Source organism: Muscardinus avellanarius (assembly GCF_963383645.1).
Source record: "Muscardinus avellanarius genome assembly, chromosome: 1".
In the NCBI taxonomy this organism is placed as follows: Eukaryota; Metazoa; Chordata; class Mammalia; order Rodentia; family Gliridae; genus Muscardinus; species Muscardinus avellanarius.
In genome coordinates, this window is record NC_137786.1 from 42,945,445 (window position 1) to 42,964,875 (window position 19,431).

A 19,431-nucleotide genomic window follows, 5' to 3' on the forward strand; every position below is an offset into this window, starting at 1 on the left:
ATATTTTTACATAATTTGATGCTTAGGCAATCATAATGATTTCATCTATGAATACATAAGCATACTCATATGCATATATTTATACAAACATTGTCCTCTTTTCCTTTTATAAAACCAAGGTCTAGACTCACCTGGAAAGCAGAAATACTCATTCCAAAGGAACCGAGTAACTGGGTGGTAAGAGGCTGTGTGCAGCCTGGCCCATGAGCTCTTGGGGGCCACAGACTGCACACTGTGAGTAGCAGCCTTCAGCATCCATGGAGTGTGCTTTACTCAGGCAACTCTGCGTGAACTGCCCATCTCCTCTGCACACTAGAGAAGACCCAGGCCCAGAGCCTGTCTCAAGCTCCAGGGAGACTCATGTTATTATCAAAATAAAGCGGCTTTGAGCAAATCAATTGTTAAAATCCTATCCTAGGCATTCTTCATTTATTTCCCAAACTTCTCAAGCCTCTGCTCCAGCAGCTCTTTACTTCAAGGGAGACTTTCAGAAAGATGGCTGATGTGAAAGCATGCTAATAAAACTTGGGCTTGGTTTGTAGCAAATATCAGCTTTGGTGGATTGGTCATTTATACAGGATTTCCCACCGAGTTTCTTCAGTGATGCTCTAAAAGGATGGCAGGGCAGAATGTGGCAGGGAGGAAGCCAAAGGTGCTTCAGAGATGCAGCATCTTTAAGAGGGTTACAAACCATCGGGGCCACTTTCAGCCATTGTGCTACTTGGGAAGCTGGAGGGATTTAGACCCCAAGTGGCTCTCCATTAGTGTGCTACAACCCCCATCCCTATGCATGGAAAAACTCTAAAAACTGGAAAGAAGGGCCTTGTCCCAAAACTGATGCAATTTTTAAAAACTAAAATGTACAGTTTAGCTACAAACAGCAGGCTCTTAAATGCAAACAGAGTTTCAAGGTAAACTTCCATAGAGTGTGCTTTCCAAGGGCAAAAGAAAAAGAGGCTTGTGGGAAGGGATGTTCTTATAAAATTTGGGCACTGCTTGGCACCACTTACCATCAGATAGCTGTCTGTCCCTAAACCTCTCCTATATAGAATTCCTGAAACCACCATTGGATGTTAACTATGTTAATTCTGCAGTGGAGGAAAAATCAGAGCATAACAAAAGATCAGAGCATACTTGGGACTGAGGTTGCAACTCCGTGGTACAGCACATGCCCAGCATGCAAAAGTCTCTGTGTTGGAAACCCAACACCACAATAATAAAAAAAAAAGGCCCATGTATTATTGTTACTCAAATGGAATAATAATAAAAAAAGAGTGTTAAACTATGTCATTAAATCTGACAAACATATCAATAGCTTTTATTCTCATATTAAAACTTAGCCTTACATTTAGAAATTCAAAGAGCCTTTAACCATCAAACTTGAGTAAAAGTAAAGCAGCAGACATAGGCCCCAAAGCCCTAGCCCCACCGTCCACTTCAAGATCTGACACCTAGAGAGTCCAGCTCCTAACTGAAGGGAATGGATCTTCATGCCACAATAAAGGGCTTGAGCTTAACTCTGAGTCTCTCGCACCTGATGCTCAGGTTCCCACACCAGATGCACACGAGCAGCTCATTTATACCAAAAATATGCACAGCATTGAATCATCACTTCCTTTGGACTCCCTGATTTGAAATCAGCAACTTCTGGTCTTGTTTCTGTCTTATTTCTAGCAAATTAAGAACTTTACATAAGACTTCCTTGTCGTTTCTGCCTGCATCATCACAAGGCTAGGAGCACTGGGCAGCAGGAGCCAGTGGGGCTGCGGCTTTGGGACCTACATCTGCTTCTATTTCTTGGAAGGCCTTGGGCCATCACTGTTTGTTGTTAACCAAAGACTCAGACATCTTTTAATTATCTGTCACATTACAGAGATCCCATCAATTAAGTAGAGATCAATGATGGTCATAACTGAATACCATTGATTTTTGCATATCTCAAATCACAACATCATGAAAGAAATGTGGAATCTTAGGAGCTCTTCTGTGACAGAAGACTTGATGTCTAATCTTTTACTTCAGTCTGATTTTGCATATAAACCATGGATGAAATGTTTAACCAAAATCTTCTGATCCCAGATGGAAGCCATTCGTGCTCTTGAACAAACCCCTCTGACAGTACCTGTCCTCATCATCCTCACCGCTGGTTTTTGTTAAGCTTGTGTGTGTGTGTGTGTGTGTGTGTGTGTGTGTGTGTGTGTGTGTGTGATTTTTGGTGTGGTTGGTTGGATTTGGGGTTTTTTAATTTTGTTTTTGTTTGTTTGTTTAGGTGCTGGGGATTGAACACAGAAACATTCTACCTCTACACTCTACCCCAACCTTTTTCACTTGTTCTTTTGAAGCAGTCTCTCTCTAGGTTGCTCAGAGTCTTGCTAAGTTGCTGAGGCTGTTCTCTAACCTGTGATCCTCCTGTCTCAGCCTCCCAAGTACAGAAATTACAGTAATGTGCACCATGCTTGGCTCCCACCCCTGTTTTTTAAGATGTGGAGAGAGATGGAGTGGGAAAGGGGGAGTGAACATGAACTTTATTTTTATCTTCAGAGTAGCCAAACAGAAGGGAGCCATCAAACATAGGTCCAGTGCCAGGTGGTAACTTTTCTGTCATGTCCCCATAGCATATTGTACATTGAAACAGAAAAAAAAATGGGGGAGAGTGAGAACATAAAACTACTTATCTTTTGTTCTATATCCTTATTCCTCAAAATAACATAAGCTCTTTCAGACCCCTTTCACCCTACCCACTGTACTAACACATGTAATTTGTACACATAAGTTGTCAGTTAAATAAAAACAAAAGTGTATTATTACCTAGAGATTAACTAGGACTAGTTTCCTGGAGTTTAGCACACTTTGGGTGCAAGGAAAAATAATCCTTTAAAACAGCTTCAGCTCACACTGGATCTACTTCACACAAGAATGCCTGATACTTAGCATTTTGTTTCTGAGACAACCCCTGCCTTTCCCCAGAATGCAACAGAGGCTCTGCTTTCCTGGTTAGGAAGCACCAGGTAAACTGTGTGTTAATACTGTGAGGCTGTAAAATTGTTAATAGATAGCATTAACAATTGTAGCCACTTTATTAAAAAATTAAGATATTGCATATAATAACCGCTGCCCTGAAACCTCCACCATGTTCACTCCTGATAAATGTTTCTGCATGGTTTAATATAAAGTATATTGCGTTGCTCTTTTTTTCTTTACCTCAGACTAAACTCACTAAGATGAATAACTTAAGGGTATGCACGTATCCAGTAAGACTTTTACTGGAAATATCATTACCATAAAATGTTTGATGGCACTCAAGAACAAAGAAGCACAACCTTTGGTGACCCTAGTAATTTATTATGTGCCTAATTTAAATGCTTTTTGTACAAAATTAGTTTTCAGGTAATAGTCATTTAACCTGATAAAGTTAGAAATAGCCGAGACAGTAAAAGAGCATTTTGAATGCCCAATGTCTGGCATATCCTGTACACTGATATGAGGTCAGAGGCTCAATATTTTTGTATAATTCTATCTTGGGCATCAGTTGTGTATTTATGTCAAGGTAAATAAACATCCTGTTTTATATGTTAAATAAAAAAATGACTCAAAGAAGAATGTGATTGCTGTGATTTTTTTAGTATATGAATTTTGTCCAAAACTAATGTGATTTTTTTCAAACTCCACTTTTTTTTTTTAGCTCCTTAGCACTTTTTCACTTTAATGCTCTGGAAGGAAAAAAACAAAAAGCAAATTAAAGTCTGTCTGTGGTGTTTCCTGTGCAAGATACAGCAATGTGAGTCGTCTCTTGCAAACTTGAGACAAAACCACAGGATCTATATTACTACATATTGTCTCTTAATGAGACGTTTTAATAATAAATCTTTTGCCATATAATCATAGATAGGACCTCTTAGTATATAGAAGGAAAAACCAACTCACACTCAGTTTCTCCTACTGTCCACTCACAACACAATCACTTGGTGACCTCAAAAGGTGTGGGGATTTCTCTTAATGAGCAAACCAGAAACTCTATGGCAGTGGACACCAGCTGGGTGTCTTTAACCCAATTCAGTTCTGACATTATCTACCTGGACATAGTGTCAGATAACACAGCTTGAGGCTCAGTCCTCAAGACTGCCCTGCTTCATATGCCAGTGGCACGTACCAGTTTCTTTAAACCTGCTTGTGACCCGTCGGCTATAAATCAGGATTTCCACAAACTCTTCTTTGGGGTCAATTAATTTGCTTGAGCTGCTCACAGAACTCAGAGAAACACTTATATTTACTGGTTTAATGTGAAGTATATTTCAAAGGATACTGATAAAGAGATGCACAGGGCAAGGCACGGAAGAAGAGGCTTGGGTTTTCATGCTTCCTAGGTGGCCCAGCCTCCAGGAGCCTCTGCGTGTCCAGCTATCCAGAAGCTTCCGGGACCCTGCCCTTTGGGGCTGTTATGGATCCTTCACTGCACAGGCATAGCTGCTAATGTGCTTAGTGGAGAGACCTAGCAAGGCCTGTTGGTTTGGATTTTTTGTAGCATTCCTTCTTCTCCAGTATGCAACAGGATCCCTCTGGGAAAAGGAAGGTCTTATGACTTACAATCAGACAAGGCAGTCAGAAAATTTCTCTATGGCCAGCTGCAAGACAGAAAGATGGGGAAAGATTAGAATTATCTATGACCTACCCTGGGGAAAAGAAACTTTAGTATCTCTGGCCTGCCTTGGGCCTAGAACCATTGACAAAACCATTACATATGTGTATGTGGGTGTATATGTGTACACACACATCATAATGTCACAATGACAGTGTGAGGTACAAAAATATAAAGAAGGCATAACTATTTTTATATTCAATCTATAGTTTAAAGAAATAAAATTATTATATTATATATATATATATATATATATATATATATGCTAGAAGAAAATACAGGAAGATTTAGTAGTAATTACACATGTTCATCTTATAAAAAGTTTTCTTTTCAAACTATGATATAGGGTGAGTGCAGAAAGTGTTTTTATAGAAGAGATCAGAGTGGTTATGTCTAAGCTCTCATACCTAATTTTTGGTAGAGTATATCCCTAATATCTTGTCTTTTCTCTCTATTGTTAAATGAGTAGTTCTACTACCTCTTCACTCTGTACCCATGAAAAGAATGTGGTGAAGGAACTAAAAAAGAATCTGAATGTATTTGCTAGAAAAGAAATAGTATATATCAGGATTTATCACTGTAAGTCAAGATCACAGACATAGCACTTACTTCCTTATACTTTGTGGTGTTTTTGTTTACTCCGATTTTAAAATTAATGTAATAATCTAGGACATGTCAGGAAGAATAACCACTAAACGGAAGTGATCACTAATTAGGAAGAGCAGAATTGATTTCTGTTTTCATCCTTATAGTAGCTTTTGAGATTTTAATTTTCCTAAATTAAGTATTTTTTATATCAGGAAAGAATCATTATTTAGAGAAAAATAGAAATGTTTACATAAAGAAAAATTTAAAAGTACACTAAATAATTTAAGAACAATCATTGCACAAGAACCAGAAATAACACTGCTTGAAATCACAAAGAACATGGTGCCCTGTACCTTTTAAAATGTACTATTCTATTTTTTTTTTTTTTTTGTAGTACTGGGGATGAAACCCAGGGGCAATCTACCTCTGAGCTATTCCCACAGCCCTATTTTCATTCTTTAATTTGAAACAAGGTCTCACTGATTGCAAAGGGCCTCACTAAGTAGCTAAGGCTGTCAGCAAGCCACGATCCTCTTGTCTCAGCCTCCAGAATGAGCCACAATGCTCTGCTTCTATTTCTTAATTTTGTTTTTCACTATCAAAAGGGCACAAGTCATCAAATACATTTTTTTGCTCTGGAATTGACAACGAGGAAGGATACTGCCAACCCACCTTCATCCTTGCTCTCTATCTCAGTATCCAGCCTATACATATGCGCAGGCCATACTAGAAGTCTCCGTAGTCCACATGTTTAAAAAAATACTTATGTAAGCACTTCTTCAAGAAGTGAAGTGGGACAGAGAGAAAAGTGAGGGGATGGAATCGGAATGTTAAAATCTCTCAGAATAACAGCAGATTTGGTTCTGCTTATAAAAAATCAAATGAATTTTTACTAATAATCTTAGAGAAAGAATTTTTACCAAAAATAAAGAGCTGGCATCATTATATTAAAACAACACAAAGAAGGCAGTAATGAAAGCACAGAAGAGCAAGTGAGACAGGAGACATGTAGAAAACAACTAGCAATGTGACAGTTGTGATTCTAACCTTACCAATAATTACATTAAAGGTCAATGGTCTAAATACCTAAATCAAAAAGCAGAGTTTTTTAGACAGATAAGCATGATAAAGTTCACCAATGTGCTATCTAAAAGAGATAGATTTTAGATTCAAAGATAAATATGCCTTTGAATGCATTTTTTCTTTAAAAGGAAAATGAGAAATATAACATATACCATGAAAATAACTATAAGTAACTATAAGCTGAAGTAACTATGTTATCAAACTAAATGAACTTTAAAATGTGTACAATTCTATACTTGGAAAAATTCTGATCTTGTGAGAGAAACAAGAACTCCAAGATTTCTGCTAATTATATAGAAACTGTAAATTTTTGGGGGGTTGATTTCCAAGCCCTGCAGAGTTTCAAGAACTCAATGGCGCCAAAAATGTTGGATTGGACAAAAATCCACTTTGACACTGGATTCTTACACTAATGTGTAGGAGAACCAATAATCTGTATGGATATTAGTTACTACCCTAGTGGTCCTATTCTTACCCCAATGACAGAAAAAAATAGGGCACATACCATAGCACAAGGTTTTAGGCATATCCCAGATGTATTTGGTCATGTGCTGGATCTGTATTTCATACTTGACTGGCAAGTGCTGAGTTGAATCAATAATAACATTAAGATATCTGAAGATTTGGTTTTTAGGTTCTGCTTTGCTTAGCTAGTGTTTTTTTTGTGATTGTTTTTGTGGTATCTTTCAATTGAGTATGTGTGGCATAAGTTCATTTAGATACCAAAACGCAGCATAGCCTTCCAAAGGCAAGACTGGGAATGCCTGAACTTGGTAAATAAAGAATAGCATTTGAAATTGGTTGTCAGACTATAATTAGCAGCGCTGGAAGTTAGCCATGCCAGGAGGCTAACTCCTCTTGATAAACTGCCCAGAGCTCTTTAGTTTTGCATGCTGCCTTTCTGTTTTCTCCCTTTACTCTCAGTTTTCTTCTATTCTGTCTTATTCAAATACTGCCTGTTATTTCTTTTTTTTTAATTTTTAAAAAATTTTTTAATTTATTTTTTAAATTGGTGCATTGTAGTCATATATCAATCACATTGGAGTACAAGACTTGAGAGGATATACAAGCACACATCATCCAATTAGCCCTCCTCCAGCCCCCATCCCATTCCCTCCCCCTCCCTCCATCCCACACTTCTTTGGTGATTTACTTTGATACATTTGTTTATGTACCTCCTGCGTTTTAAAGAGGCTCTGTCCTCCAGTATTACATACCCTCTGATTGGTCACATTAGTTGCTTCACCATAGGGCCCTTTCTATAGCTCAACCTCTTCCTGTTGCCCTTTTCCTCCTAGTTATTGCTGATTAAGAGAAGCGTCTGATTTATATTTTCTGCAATATTTCTCTGTGCATGCTGCGTTGCAAGTACCAATCCCACTCTTGATGGTCCCAGTAGTGGCCTGGCTACTCAGTGGACTGATCCAGACCTCGCTGGCTCAAGCAGCGGCCTTGCCTCATGGGAGGCCCCAGTTCTGGTCTCGCTGGCCCCTGCACCGGTCTAACCCCTAAGCTGGCTTTGGTCCCGGCCTTGGAGGCCGCAGGAGTGAACTTGCCTCACGCCAGGCTCCGATGCTGGCCATGGGCCCCTGCACCGGTCTAACCCCTTGGCAGGATTCCAATCCCGGCCTCAGAGGCCCCAGCACCGGCCTAGCCTCACGGCAGGCTCCAATGCCGGTCTCATTGGCCCCAGCACCGGCCTAACCCCTCGGCAGGTTCCGTTCCCGGGTTAGGAGGCCCCAGCACTGGCCATGTCTCACGGCAGGCTCCGATGCTGGCCTAGCCTCACGGCAGGCTCCGATGCCGGCCTTGCTGGCCCCAGCACCGGTCTAGCCCTTCGGCAGGTTGTTATCCTGGCCTTGGAAGCCCCAGTACCGGCCTTGCCTCACGGCAGGCTCCAATCCCGGCCTCGGAGGTCTCAGCACCGGCCTTGCCTCACGGCAGGCTCCAATGCCAGCCTTGCTGGCCCCAGCATCGGCCTCACCCCTCAGCAGGCTCCAATCCCGGGCTCGGAGGCCCCAGTACCGGCCTTGCCTCATGGCAGGCTCCGGTGCCGGCCTCGCTGGCCCCAGCACCGGCCTATCCCCTCGGCCGGCTCCGATACTGGCCTCGGAGGTCCCAGCACCAGCCATGCCTCACGGCAGGCTGCGATGCCGGCCTCACTGGCTCCAGCACCGGCCTAACCCCTCAGCAGGCTCTTATCCTGGCCTAGGAGGCCCCAGTATCGGCCTTTCTTCACGGCAGGCTCCGATGCCGGCCTCGCTGGCCCCAGCACCTTCCTAACCCCTCGGCAGGCTCTTATCCTGGCCTCGAGGCCCCAGTACCAGCCTTGCCTCAAGGCAGGCTCCGATGCCGGCCTCACTGGCCCCAGCACCGGCCTAACCCCTCGGCAGGCTCCGATCCCGGCCTCGGAGGCCCCAGCACTGGTCATGCCTCAAGGCAGGCTCCGATCCCGGCCTCGCTGGCCCCAGCACCAGCCTAACCCCTCGGCAGGCTCTTATCCTGGCCTCGAGGCCCCAGTACCGGCCTTGCCTCAAGGCAGGCTCCAATGCCGGCCTCACTGGCCCCAGCACCGGCCTAACCCCTCGGCAGGCTCTTATCCCAGCCTTGGATGCCCCAGTACCAGCCTTGCCTCAAAGCAGGCTGATGCCAGCCTCGCTGGCCCCAGCACCGGCCTAACCCCTCAACAGGCTCTTATCCTGACCTCGGAGGCCCCAGTACCGGCCTTGCCTCGAGGCAGTCTCCGATGCCGGCCTCGCTGGCCCCAACACCGGCCTAACCCCTCGGCAAGCTCCGATCCCGGCCTTGGAGGTCCCAGCACTGGTCATGCCTCATGGCATGCTCCGATGCTGGCCTCGCTGGCCCCAGCACTGGCCTAACCCCTCGGCAGGCTCTTATACTGGCCTCGGAGGCCCCAGCACCGGCCTTGCCTCAGGGCAGGCTCCAATCCCGGCCTCGGAGGCCCCAGCACCGGCCTTGCCTCACAGCAGGCTCCAATGCCGGCCTCGCTGGTCCCAGCACCGGCCTAACCCTTCAGCAGGCTCTTATCCTGGCCTCGGAGGCCCCAGTACCAGCCTTGCCTCAAGGCAGTCTCTGATCCCGGCCTCGGAGGCCCCAGCACCGGCCTTGCCTCATGGCAGGCTCCGATGCCGGCCTCGCTGGCCCCAACACCGGCCTAACCCCTCGGCAGGCTCTTATCCCGGCCTCGGAGGCCCCAGCACTGGCCTTGCCTCATGGCAGGCTCCGATGCCGGCCACACTGGCCCCTGCACTGGCCTAACCCCTGGGCAGGCTCTTATCCTGACCTCGGAGGCCCCAGTACCGGCCTTGCCTCATGGCAGGCTCTGGTGCCAGCCTCGCGGGCCCCAGCACCGGCCTAACCCCTCAGCAGGCTCCAGTCCCATCCTCGGGGGCCCCAGCACTGGCCTTGCCTCACGGCAGGCTCCGATGCCGGCCTCGCTGACCCCAGCACCGGCCTAACCCCTCAGCAAGTTCCGGACCCGACCTCAGAGGCCCTAGCACAGGCCTTGCCTCATGGCAGGCTCCAATGCCGGCCTCACTGGCCCCAGCATCGGTCTAACCCCTCTACAGGTTCCAATCCCGGCCACGGAGGCCTCAGTAGTGGCCTTGCCTCACAGCAAGCTCCGATGTCGGCCACTGGCCCCGGCGCCCGCCTAACCCCTCAGCAGGTTCCGATCACTGTCTCTGTGGTTATTATTTCAAAGGTTCCAGGTGTAATGTATCAGATCTCTGCCTCCCCTGAGTATTGGCCACTGGCATTGCCACTGCCTCCACCGTTTCAAATCCTTCCCAGGCTCTTTTTCCACTCTGAATGTTGTCCAGTGTTCCTAAGCATGCGTGATGGTAGCATTCGACATTTGGTGTAATTTCTCCAAAAAAATAAAGTTGGTAAGATCCGGTTTCTGCTTCTCCTGAATACAAGTCTCCACCACCATCGCGGAGAACTCTTTCAACACCGCATTTCTCCTTGGTCTCCGCTAAACTCTCTCCTTATATGTGATGTCTGAGATTCTTAACAATATAGAGAAATAGCAGTCCTCTTTCACGGCGAATTTTTCCATAAGTTCCAGTGCATTTAGATAAGTTTTGTCTGCATCTCCAGTGTCCTGGCATCCATAACGGCTTTCTTACCTCCTCTCCGATATTTTTCTTTATCTTTTTCTGTTCTGGGCCCGGTTTCTCCAGGGGTCTGGCGTGCTACTCGCAGTTCGGCCCGGGGCCCAGAGTCCCGCGACCCGGGCCCCAGCTGGCGTGCCCCGCGTGCGACCCCCGCCCAGAACCCAGCATCTTACTGGGCCTGGTTTCTCCAGGGGTCTGGCGTGCTACGCGCAGTTCGGCCGGGGCCCAGAGTCCCACGACCCGGGCCCCATCTGGCGTGCCCCGCGCGCGACCCCTGCCCAGAACCCAGCTTCTTACTGGGCCCGGTTTCTCCAGGGGTCTGGCGTGCTACTCGCAGTTCAGCCTGGGGCCCAGAGTCCCGCGACCCGGGCCCCATCTGGCATGCCCCGTGCGCGACCCCTGCCCAGAACCCAGCTTCTTCCTGTTATTTCTTTTTACACACTTTTCAGACCCTTCTTTTATCCTTTCCCATACTTCACTTCTCATTACTGAAAAGTGGTTAATTCCTCAAAGATCCCAATTATCAAATTGTTTGACAGAAGGTCAATTTTTCTACCACCCAAGATGAACCATCCATTATTTACCATAAATGGGGAAGATAATGTAATCTCATGTTTGCCGGTATCTTGTAGGAAATTTTTAGAAGTTTGAGTTCATTATTGCCTGCTTGAGTTGTCTTTAGGCAGAATATATATTTTGTGTACATATGTCTAAATCTGTATGTGAGTGAGCATATGAATGTAAATTGTATGTTTAGATGAACATTCATTTGTATTCTTGAATAGGTTCATAATTGGGATAATGTGAGGCAATATTATAATGAATGTAAGTGGTTCTGAATGAAACTGATGAGGATGGCTAAAGTCTCATTTTTTTATGGGGAAAGGAAAAAAGGGAGAAGAGTAACTTGTTGACAGCCTGTCATATGTCTCCATTGAGCCAGGCTGGCTTCCAAGATAATGCCTTTTAATTTTATCAAATGCTAAGTGGGGTATTATTATTATTATTATTATTATTATTATTATTATTATTATACAGAAGATATAACTGAGACTAAACTTAAGAGAATAAGTCAAAGTTATAAAGCTAGTAAGTGGTAGTGCTGAAATAAAAACCAGGATTTGTCTAATTTTGGAGCTACTTTTCCTAGGAATAAAGATGTGAGAGGAAGTCACTAGAAGAGAAATGAAAACAGAGAAGTACAAGAAAACTCACAGCTATCCTTGTATCATTGTAGTATTTTACACATAGTAGACACTCAATATAAATGTATTAATTATTGAATAATCTCAAGGATTAACTTTATTAGCCAAGCATCTCTAGAGAAACGGAACCAACAGAATCTCTCTCTCTGTCTCTCTCTGTCTCTCTCTGTCTCTCTGTCTCTCTCTCTCTCTCTCTCTCTCTCTCCCTCTCCTCTCTCTCCTCTCTCTCTTTCTGTCTGATTCTAAGAAACTGTCCCACATGATATAAAGACTTAGAAGTCCCACAGTCTTCCTTCTGCAAGCTGGAGACCTAGGAAATTTGTGGTGTTGGTTTTAGCCATCTACCACTGTTGTCATCCAAAGGCATAAAAACCATGGGCACCAGTGGGGAACATCCCAGGCTGAGGGCAGGAAAAGACAGATATCCAGTTCAAGACGACCCAATTCAGAAGAAGCAAAATCTCCGTGCTTTGGTTTTTATTCCATTCAGACCTCTACCAGATGGCATGAGGCCCATCAGCCATGGCAATCGCAAGCAACCATCCTATCCTATCAGGCCCATAGAAGATAGATGCCTCATCATACAGTCAGATGATTTCTCTGCTTTTGTGTTTGGCCTATAAAAGCTCACTCCTCTTCAAACCTCTTCTGGAACAATTCATGAATTGTTATTTTCTCAAGTAAGTTCTCCTAAATTTTGTCTAAGGTTTTATGTCGGTTAACTAAGAGATAAATTTATTGTGTACAAAGGAAAAATAATTAGAATATAAAAAATTCCCATCTATTACACAGAAAATAGAAAACAGAAAAAGGTAAATGATCCTAGAAACTCAGCTCCTTTCCCATTCATGGACAAGTAGGAAATACAGAGATACTGCCAACTCAAGATTCTCACATTTTGGGGAAACATTTTAAAATCAACTCATCAAATAAAAACATTAAAACAATAACAACACTGGCTGTGATATGGCTCAGTAGTAGAGCTCTACATAGGTTCAATCCACAGCCCAAAACTAGTTAATTAAAATGACAGTAACAATGCATTTAAGATAGAAGAGGCCACTTAATCCTGAGACTTAATCAGAAAAATGTTAAAAGATATCATTTTGAAAATACATTCTTAAAATAAGAGAGGGATCCTATAATTTAAAATTAAATTAAAAACTTCAATTTTTAACACAAAATTAGAACAGAGTGGATTTTGTTTTCTGACACAGTTTGGACTGCTGCAGTAGCTCAATGATATTGTGGTCAGTTCTTAACAACTCTGATTTTCTTGGACTTTTTTCTGACTTTCGTCACAAGCCAGTTTATTGTCCCTTGGAATCCTATCTACATTCTAGGCTAAAGAAAGTAGGTAGAATATCAGTTTATTTTCTCTTTACAAAATCAGAATTATAAAAGATTACCCAGAACTCATTCTTTCCAGCAGATGTTCGTTAGCATCTTCTTGGCCATATGGATATTACATGACCATTCTTAGTTGCTAGTGAAATAGAATATTTAAACCCCAGCCTCTATAGTAACAGAAAAGTTGAATGGGATTGGGGTAGTATGTGATTTAACTCATAACACCTGTGCAAGTCGTATTTCAAATATAATGAACACTATTATATCTCTTTTAAAATGTATTCTTATATAGATGGAACTTCAAACCAGAAATAATCTCTAAGTCCTGTCTAACTTCTAAGTTCTGTTAAAGTACCAAGGAACTTGAAATTTTTCAAGATGATTTAACATATATTCTTCACACTTTAAGACATAACAACTTTCTAAGATTAATAGTCTAAAAACTATACATTGTAAAATACTAAATACATTATTAATGAATTAAATCTTGATTCAACAGATTTTTTAAGTATTCATTTTATACACACAATGTGCTGTAGTTTGGATCTGGGATACCGCCACGAATCCATGTGGTAAAGGCTTAGTTCCCAGCTACTGGGAGAGGGTAGGATCTTTATGAGGCAAGGCAGCTTGAAGGAAGTAAGATGATGGAGGGTATGCCATTGAAAGAGCTCTGGGCTCCTTCCTCTCTCCCTTTGCTTCCCAGCCACCAGGAGGTGAACAGGCCTCCTCTGCCATGTCTTCTGCCCTGAGGTACTGTGCAACCACAGGCTCTGAGCAGTGGAGCCAGAGGACCATGGACTGAAACCTCTAAAACCATGAGCCAAAATAAACCTTTCCTCCTTTTAAATTGATTTTCTCAAGTATTTTGTTTCAGTGGTAAGTAACTGTTGACCATATAATGTTATACCTGAAAATTGAGAAAATATTTCTTGGAGAGATATTCAAAGAAACATTCTATAAGAAGAAAATTTTCTTCTGAGAAGTCTTTAGCAACTGCTTTCTGTAGCGCAGTGAGTTAAGTATGTTAACTCCTGAGCTCAGGTTTGTCTTTCTTGAGGAACTCCTGATGCATGGTACGCTATTGTCTCTCCCTTCTCTGAATTCCTACAGTAATGACAGTTTGCTCCAGTTCTTATGGCACTAAATAGCATTTTGGATAAAATTCATTTGCCCACATACACTATTTCAAGTTCTTTTAAAGACAAAACTAGACTTGTATTAACAGGTACAAATATCTTTAAATATGTTGATACAGTATCTTGAGCTGTAATCTCCTGGCTCTTAAAAATCACATCCCTCCAGTTCTCCTTAGGAATGTACCAAGAGCTGTCTTATTCCTATCGACACGACTTCTTAGTTATCAAATGGTGTCTACTGCTTTCTCTCTTTCACTGTTGCTGCTGGCATCTCCAGCTGCTGGCAGCCTCAATACAAAGGTGCCATGCTGTTGTCTTCTGAAGTGGGGTGCAAATACCTTCTTTCTGCTTATTTAGTACACCATTACCCTGGTGCTCTCACTCATTATAAAACAAAACCAACAACAACAACAACTAAAAAACTCTTTCCATTTGAGCCCACTAATAGGAGCCAGGCTAGAGACTTTCCTATAATCAAAGTAGCCTGTACTTTAGATGCTGGGTCATTACTTTATCTTCTTGATTAAGGTAAGTTTATTCACGAGTCTTCTCAAGTCTGAATACAGATGGACTCCCAATAAATTCTCCCACAGATATTCCAGTTCTGTTCAGGCAAAGCCCAAGCAGAGGGCCCCACTGCATAATGAACAAGCTGACAGCTTTCTGAGAGCAGGATTCCTTCCAGGTCTCTTTCATCCTCACGCTGCCTTCTGTGCAGTGGTTGGCCATAAAAGCCGTGTGTGTGTGTGTGTGTGTGTGTGTGTGTGTGTGTGTGTATGTGTGTGTATGTGTACACATACACACATGCTGGGTTGGATGTAGCAGGACCTCCTCAGTGTGAAGAAAAGACTGTGCTTCACTGCATAAAATTCAGAAATTGACTGAAGGTAATAATGGGAATGAACACTAGATTTCCCCAGCAAATGCTGATTGAAATGCATCCAGTGTTATTGTCGGGAGGCATCCTAGAAGGAAGAAGGACTGCTTCAGACCTCTAAGGGTTGCCTAGCTCACCACTGAGGCATTTCGTTTATGTTTAATTATTTTCACTGATTATAAATAAGAAGCATCTTTTGTCTTTTATCAAATGCTAGTCAAGGCAGGCAAACATGCTTAGATGGACTGAAAATACCTTTTGAGTAACGGATCCCATATGAAGAATGAGTCTCTCTTCTTTCCTCTATTAGACAGTGTGGCATTAATAATGGCATTTTGTTTCCTTAAATTGCAACCTGACGTCCACTTCTCCCACAGCTTCCTCCCCAGATGACTTTGCTGTAGCCCAGACTTTACTCCACTCATTTCTGTTCTATAGACCTAAATGTTCTTTTTAATTTGATTTTTTCAAAGTCTGAAGCTATCAAAATTGATGTATAATTTGCAAACAGCAAAATTTATCCTCTTCAACTCAACAGCTCTATGGCTTTTGAAAAATGTATATAGTCATTAAAGCTGCATTATTTTTTTATCACACCTCGTGTTTTGTTTTGTTTCTTACCATTTTTGCCATGTTTACTCTGTAAGCCTTTTCATTTGATTACTACCTCCTCATGCACCCCGGGATTTAGAGTTGACACCTTGCTTTACTCTACAATCTTGGTCCTTGAATCAGTGTTTTGCACTTTGATGATTTTCTGGAGATTGTTTCTTCCCTGGAATAGATGTGTGGCTCTATTAGACTAGCTTAGTAGACACACAGACTGTCCAAATTCTCTAGTTAGCTTGCATCCTGTGCATACCTCCTCCAGCCACAAATTGTTAAAATGTTACAAATTTGCAATTTAAATATGTAATTGTGCAATTTAAATATGTACGTTAGTTGTAAGTTAATTGTATGTTAATTGTACCTTAATGCAACTTGTTAAAGAAAAAATCAAATGTAACCACTATTTAAAACTCTTATAATTAAAAAACATAAGATTTCAAGGTCTTAAAATATATTTAAATACGCATACATGTGAGAGAAGAGAGAGAGAGAGAGAGAGAGAGAGAGAGAGAGAGAGAGAGAGAGAGAGAGAATGAGAGCACATTCAGGCAGGGTTTTATGCTGGGGTTGGAATGGAATTTATGCTGGGGTTGGAATGGAATTTAGCCATTTATGTCATGTGGAATTAGGTAATTGGAGAAGGGAGAAGACATAGAATGGGAAAGAACAGAAACCAATTGCAAGGAATATGGTGGAAAAACTCTGAGCAGTGGAGGAAATTGTGTCTCTCGGTATGATGTAGTAACTTTGGATGTCTTGTGAAGCAGCTATCTTGGAGGTATGAGGCAGCCTGCACATGAGAGGACGTGGGTGGGGTGTGGCTACAGGGAAACCTCACTGGATTCCATTCACACCTGGGGCATAATCAAGGCTTCTGGGGAATTCCTCTAAGAGCACATAAGTGAGGGAGGCGGGTGCCTCTTCATTTTAAGGCAGACTCACAAAGCAGACCTGGCACCATAAAGATTGATTTCACCAAAATTGTGGATATGGACAGAGAAACATACCTTTTCATGGTGGAGGCATGCTTGGGTCTCAGCTAGTAGAGAGCAACTGCATTGAGACTAATCTCTGAGCAGTTAAAAAAAAGGGGGGGGGGTACGAGGCCCAACATGTACTAGTGGGAACAGGGAAAAGGGGATATTTGAGTATTTGCTTGAATGGTACCTCCTGTGTACTCAGATTGGTATGTGTTCAGTTGCTATGAGATGAATGTCATTACTTCTATGTATATGGCATGGGCCACACCAATAAAATTGAGCCACATTACCATAGCATACCATGTGGAGACATCTGGCTTGAAAATTGTTCCCCTCAACTGTAAAACTTAAAAGATCTTCATTTACCTACAGCTCTGGAGCGCTTGGGTGGTACAAGCCACCTTCCATGTAACTGTATTTTTATAACTGTTAATACTGAATCTAAAGAAAATGTGCCTAGAAGTTCTTTCATTCTACTGGATGGCATAAGCAGACTGAACTTCCCTATTCTCTGCTCATATGCAACATGATGTCAACTAGAGGAAGATTTTGAAAATAGTATTTGATAATGAGATTTCAAGGTCATTGAGGACAGCCATGGAGAAGAACCAGCATTAGTTCTCATCTCAGTGCTTAGCCTTAGCCCATTAAGTTGAAAATGGCAAATGCTTAATAAACAGATAAGTAAGTGAATATATTACAAAAGCAATGACTGGAAGATTCCTAACTTAATCCAAGTGAACAATCATGGAAGAAATCATAAAAATTTGTGAGAAAGAAAATCTGGAAGAGAATTCTGTAGGAAAATTGGTTATAAATACTAGAAACCATGAAATAAATCAGGAGGAGGAGCTATTTTTTTACATGTAGATCTAAGGACATCAATGCAGAAAAGATTTAGATGGTGATCAAGATTGAAATTTCTGGACAAAGGGAAGTTCAGAATTTTCTGAGGTTCTCTGGGCTTCATTGAGCTCATTCTTTTGATGTGTAAATAAATCACTGGTCTGTCAGTCAAATAAATGCTAATGGTAATATTGGCTCCACTTAACTTTTTGATGTTAAACATTTGAAATGCATTTTTATCTGAAAGGACAGACTCTGCTCTAAATGGTAGAATCAAAATTACTTCAAACAAAATAGGATTTAATGTTACCCATGAGATGCACTAAAAGTTAAATAGCACAGTGACTGAGAAAGGAGGGGGTTGGGCTTCAGACAAAAAAAACAAACAAAGTAATGAATCAAATAATGTGTATTTTAGGAGGAAGATGCGTGTGTGTGTGTGTGTGTGTGTGTGTGTGTGTGTGTGTGTGTGTGTTGTGTTCCTGAGGATTGAATCCCAGGGGCATGCTACCTCCTAGCTACACTCCAAGCCCTATTTTAGTTTTTATTCGGAAACAGAGTCTCTCTAAGTTTCCAAGGGCATTGCTAAGTAGTTGCCTAGGCTGGCTGCAAACCTGTAATCCTTCTGTCAGATTCCCAAGTACTGGGATTACAGGCATGAACCACCATTTTCAGTTTAGGCATAGGGTTTGTTGTTGTTGTTGCTGTTGTTGTTTTTTAGGTACTGGGGATGGAACCCTGGGGCATTGTACCTCCAAGCTACACCGCCAGCCCTATTTTTCAATCTTCTTTATTTTTGAAACAGGGTCTCACTGAGATGCGAAGGGCCTCACTAAGTAGCTGAGGCTGTCTGTGAACTGCGATTTTCCTATCTCAGCCTCCTGAATGCTGGAATTACAAGTGTGCACCACCACATTTGGCCTTAGGCATAGGATTTTAAGGGAGGAAAAGTCATCTTGAGTGATTTTATAAACGTGTCAAATTGCAGCCCAGCGTGGTGGCGCACGCTTGTAATCCCCGCGCTTGGGAGGCGGAGACAAGAGGATTGTGCAGGTTCGAAGCCAGCCGTGCTAGCTTAAGAGACCCTGTTTCCAAATAAAAAAAATATATAAAATAGGTCTGGGAGTGTAGCACGGAAGTAGAAGGGTTTCCAGGAACCTCAGTACCACCAAAAATAAATAAATAAATAAATAAATAAATAAATAAATAAATAAATAAAATAAACGTGTCAATTGCAGAAGACCCTGCCAGAGTAGAGACAGGCCATGAAAGCCAACAGCACTTGCAAGGTGAAGTTGTAAGGCGGTGGAAGTGATAAGGACTTGGGGTCTCTCTACAGAGAACAGAATGGAGCAGGTGCACAGAGGGGCAAAGCCAAGAACTCTCACAATTCCTGAAAGCTGCACAGAGTGAATGATGGTTTTGGTTCTGTCTCGAGTTAAAGTTCTTAGACTGGGCTGTATTTTATATATTTGAGTATATTAAAATTTATTCATAACCTTTTGATTAACTAGTTTTTGTTTTTTACTTGAGACCATTTAAATAAGATTGTTCCCTCCCTCCTTGAACTGATCTTAAACTGAAACATTCAAGTTTTTCAGAGAAAGCAGAGTGGCCAGTGGCCAGAGGCAGCCTTGACCCATCATATGACACATCTATGAAAAATATAAAGTGCATATGAATAATATTTCCCTTCGTTGAGTCTTTCTATGTTCTAAGAGATATGCTTCCTCTTCATTTTACAGTTTTTTTTCTTTTTTATTTCTTTTTCTTTTTCTTTATTTTTCTCTTTTGTTTTTGCAGTACTGGGATTAAACTCAAAAACATTTTACTCTGAGCTACACTTCCAGCCTTATTTATTTATTTATTTATTTATTTATTTATTTATTTATTTATTTTTGCAGTGCTGAGGATGAAACCCAGGAGCCTTCTACCTCTGGGCTACACTCCCAGACCTATTTTATATTTTATTTGGAAAC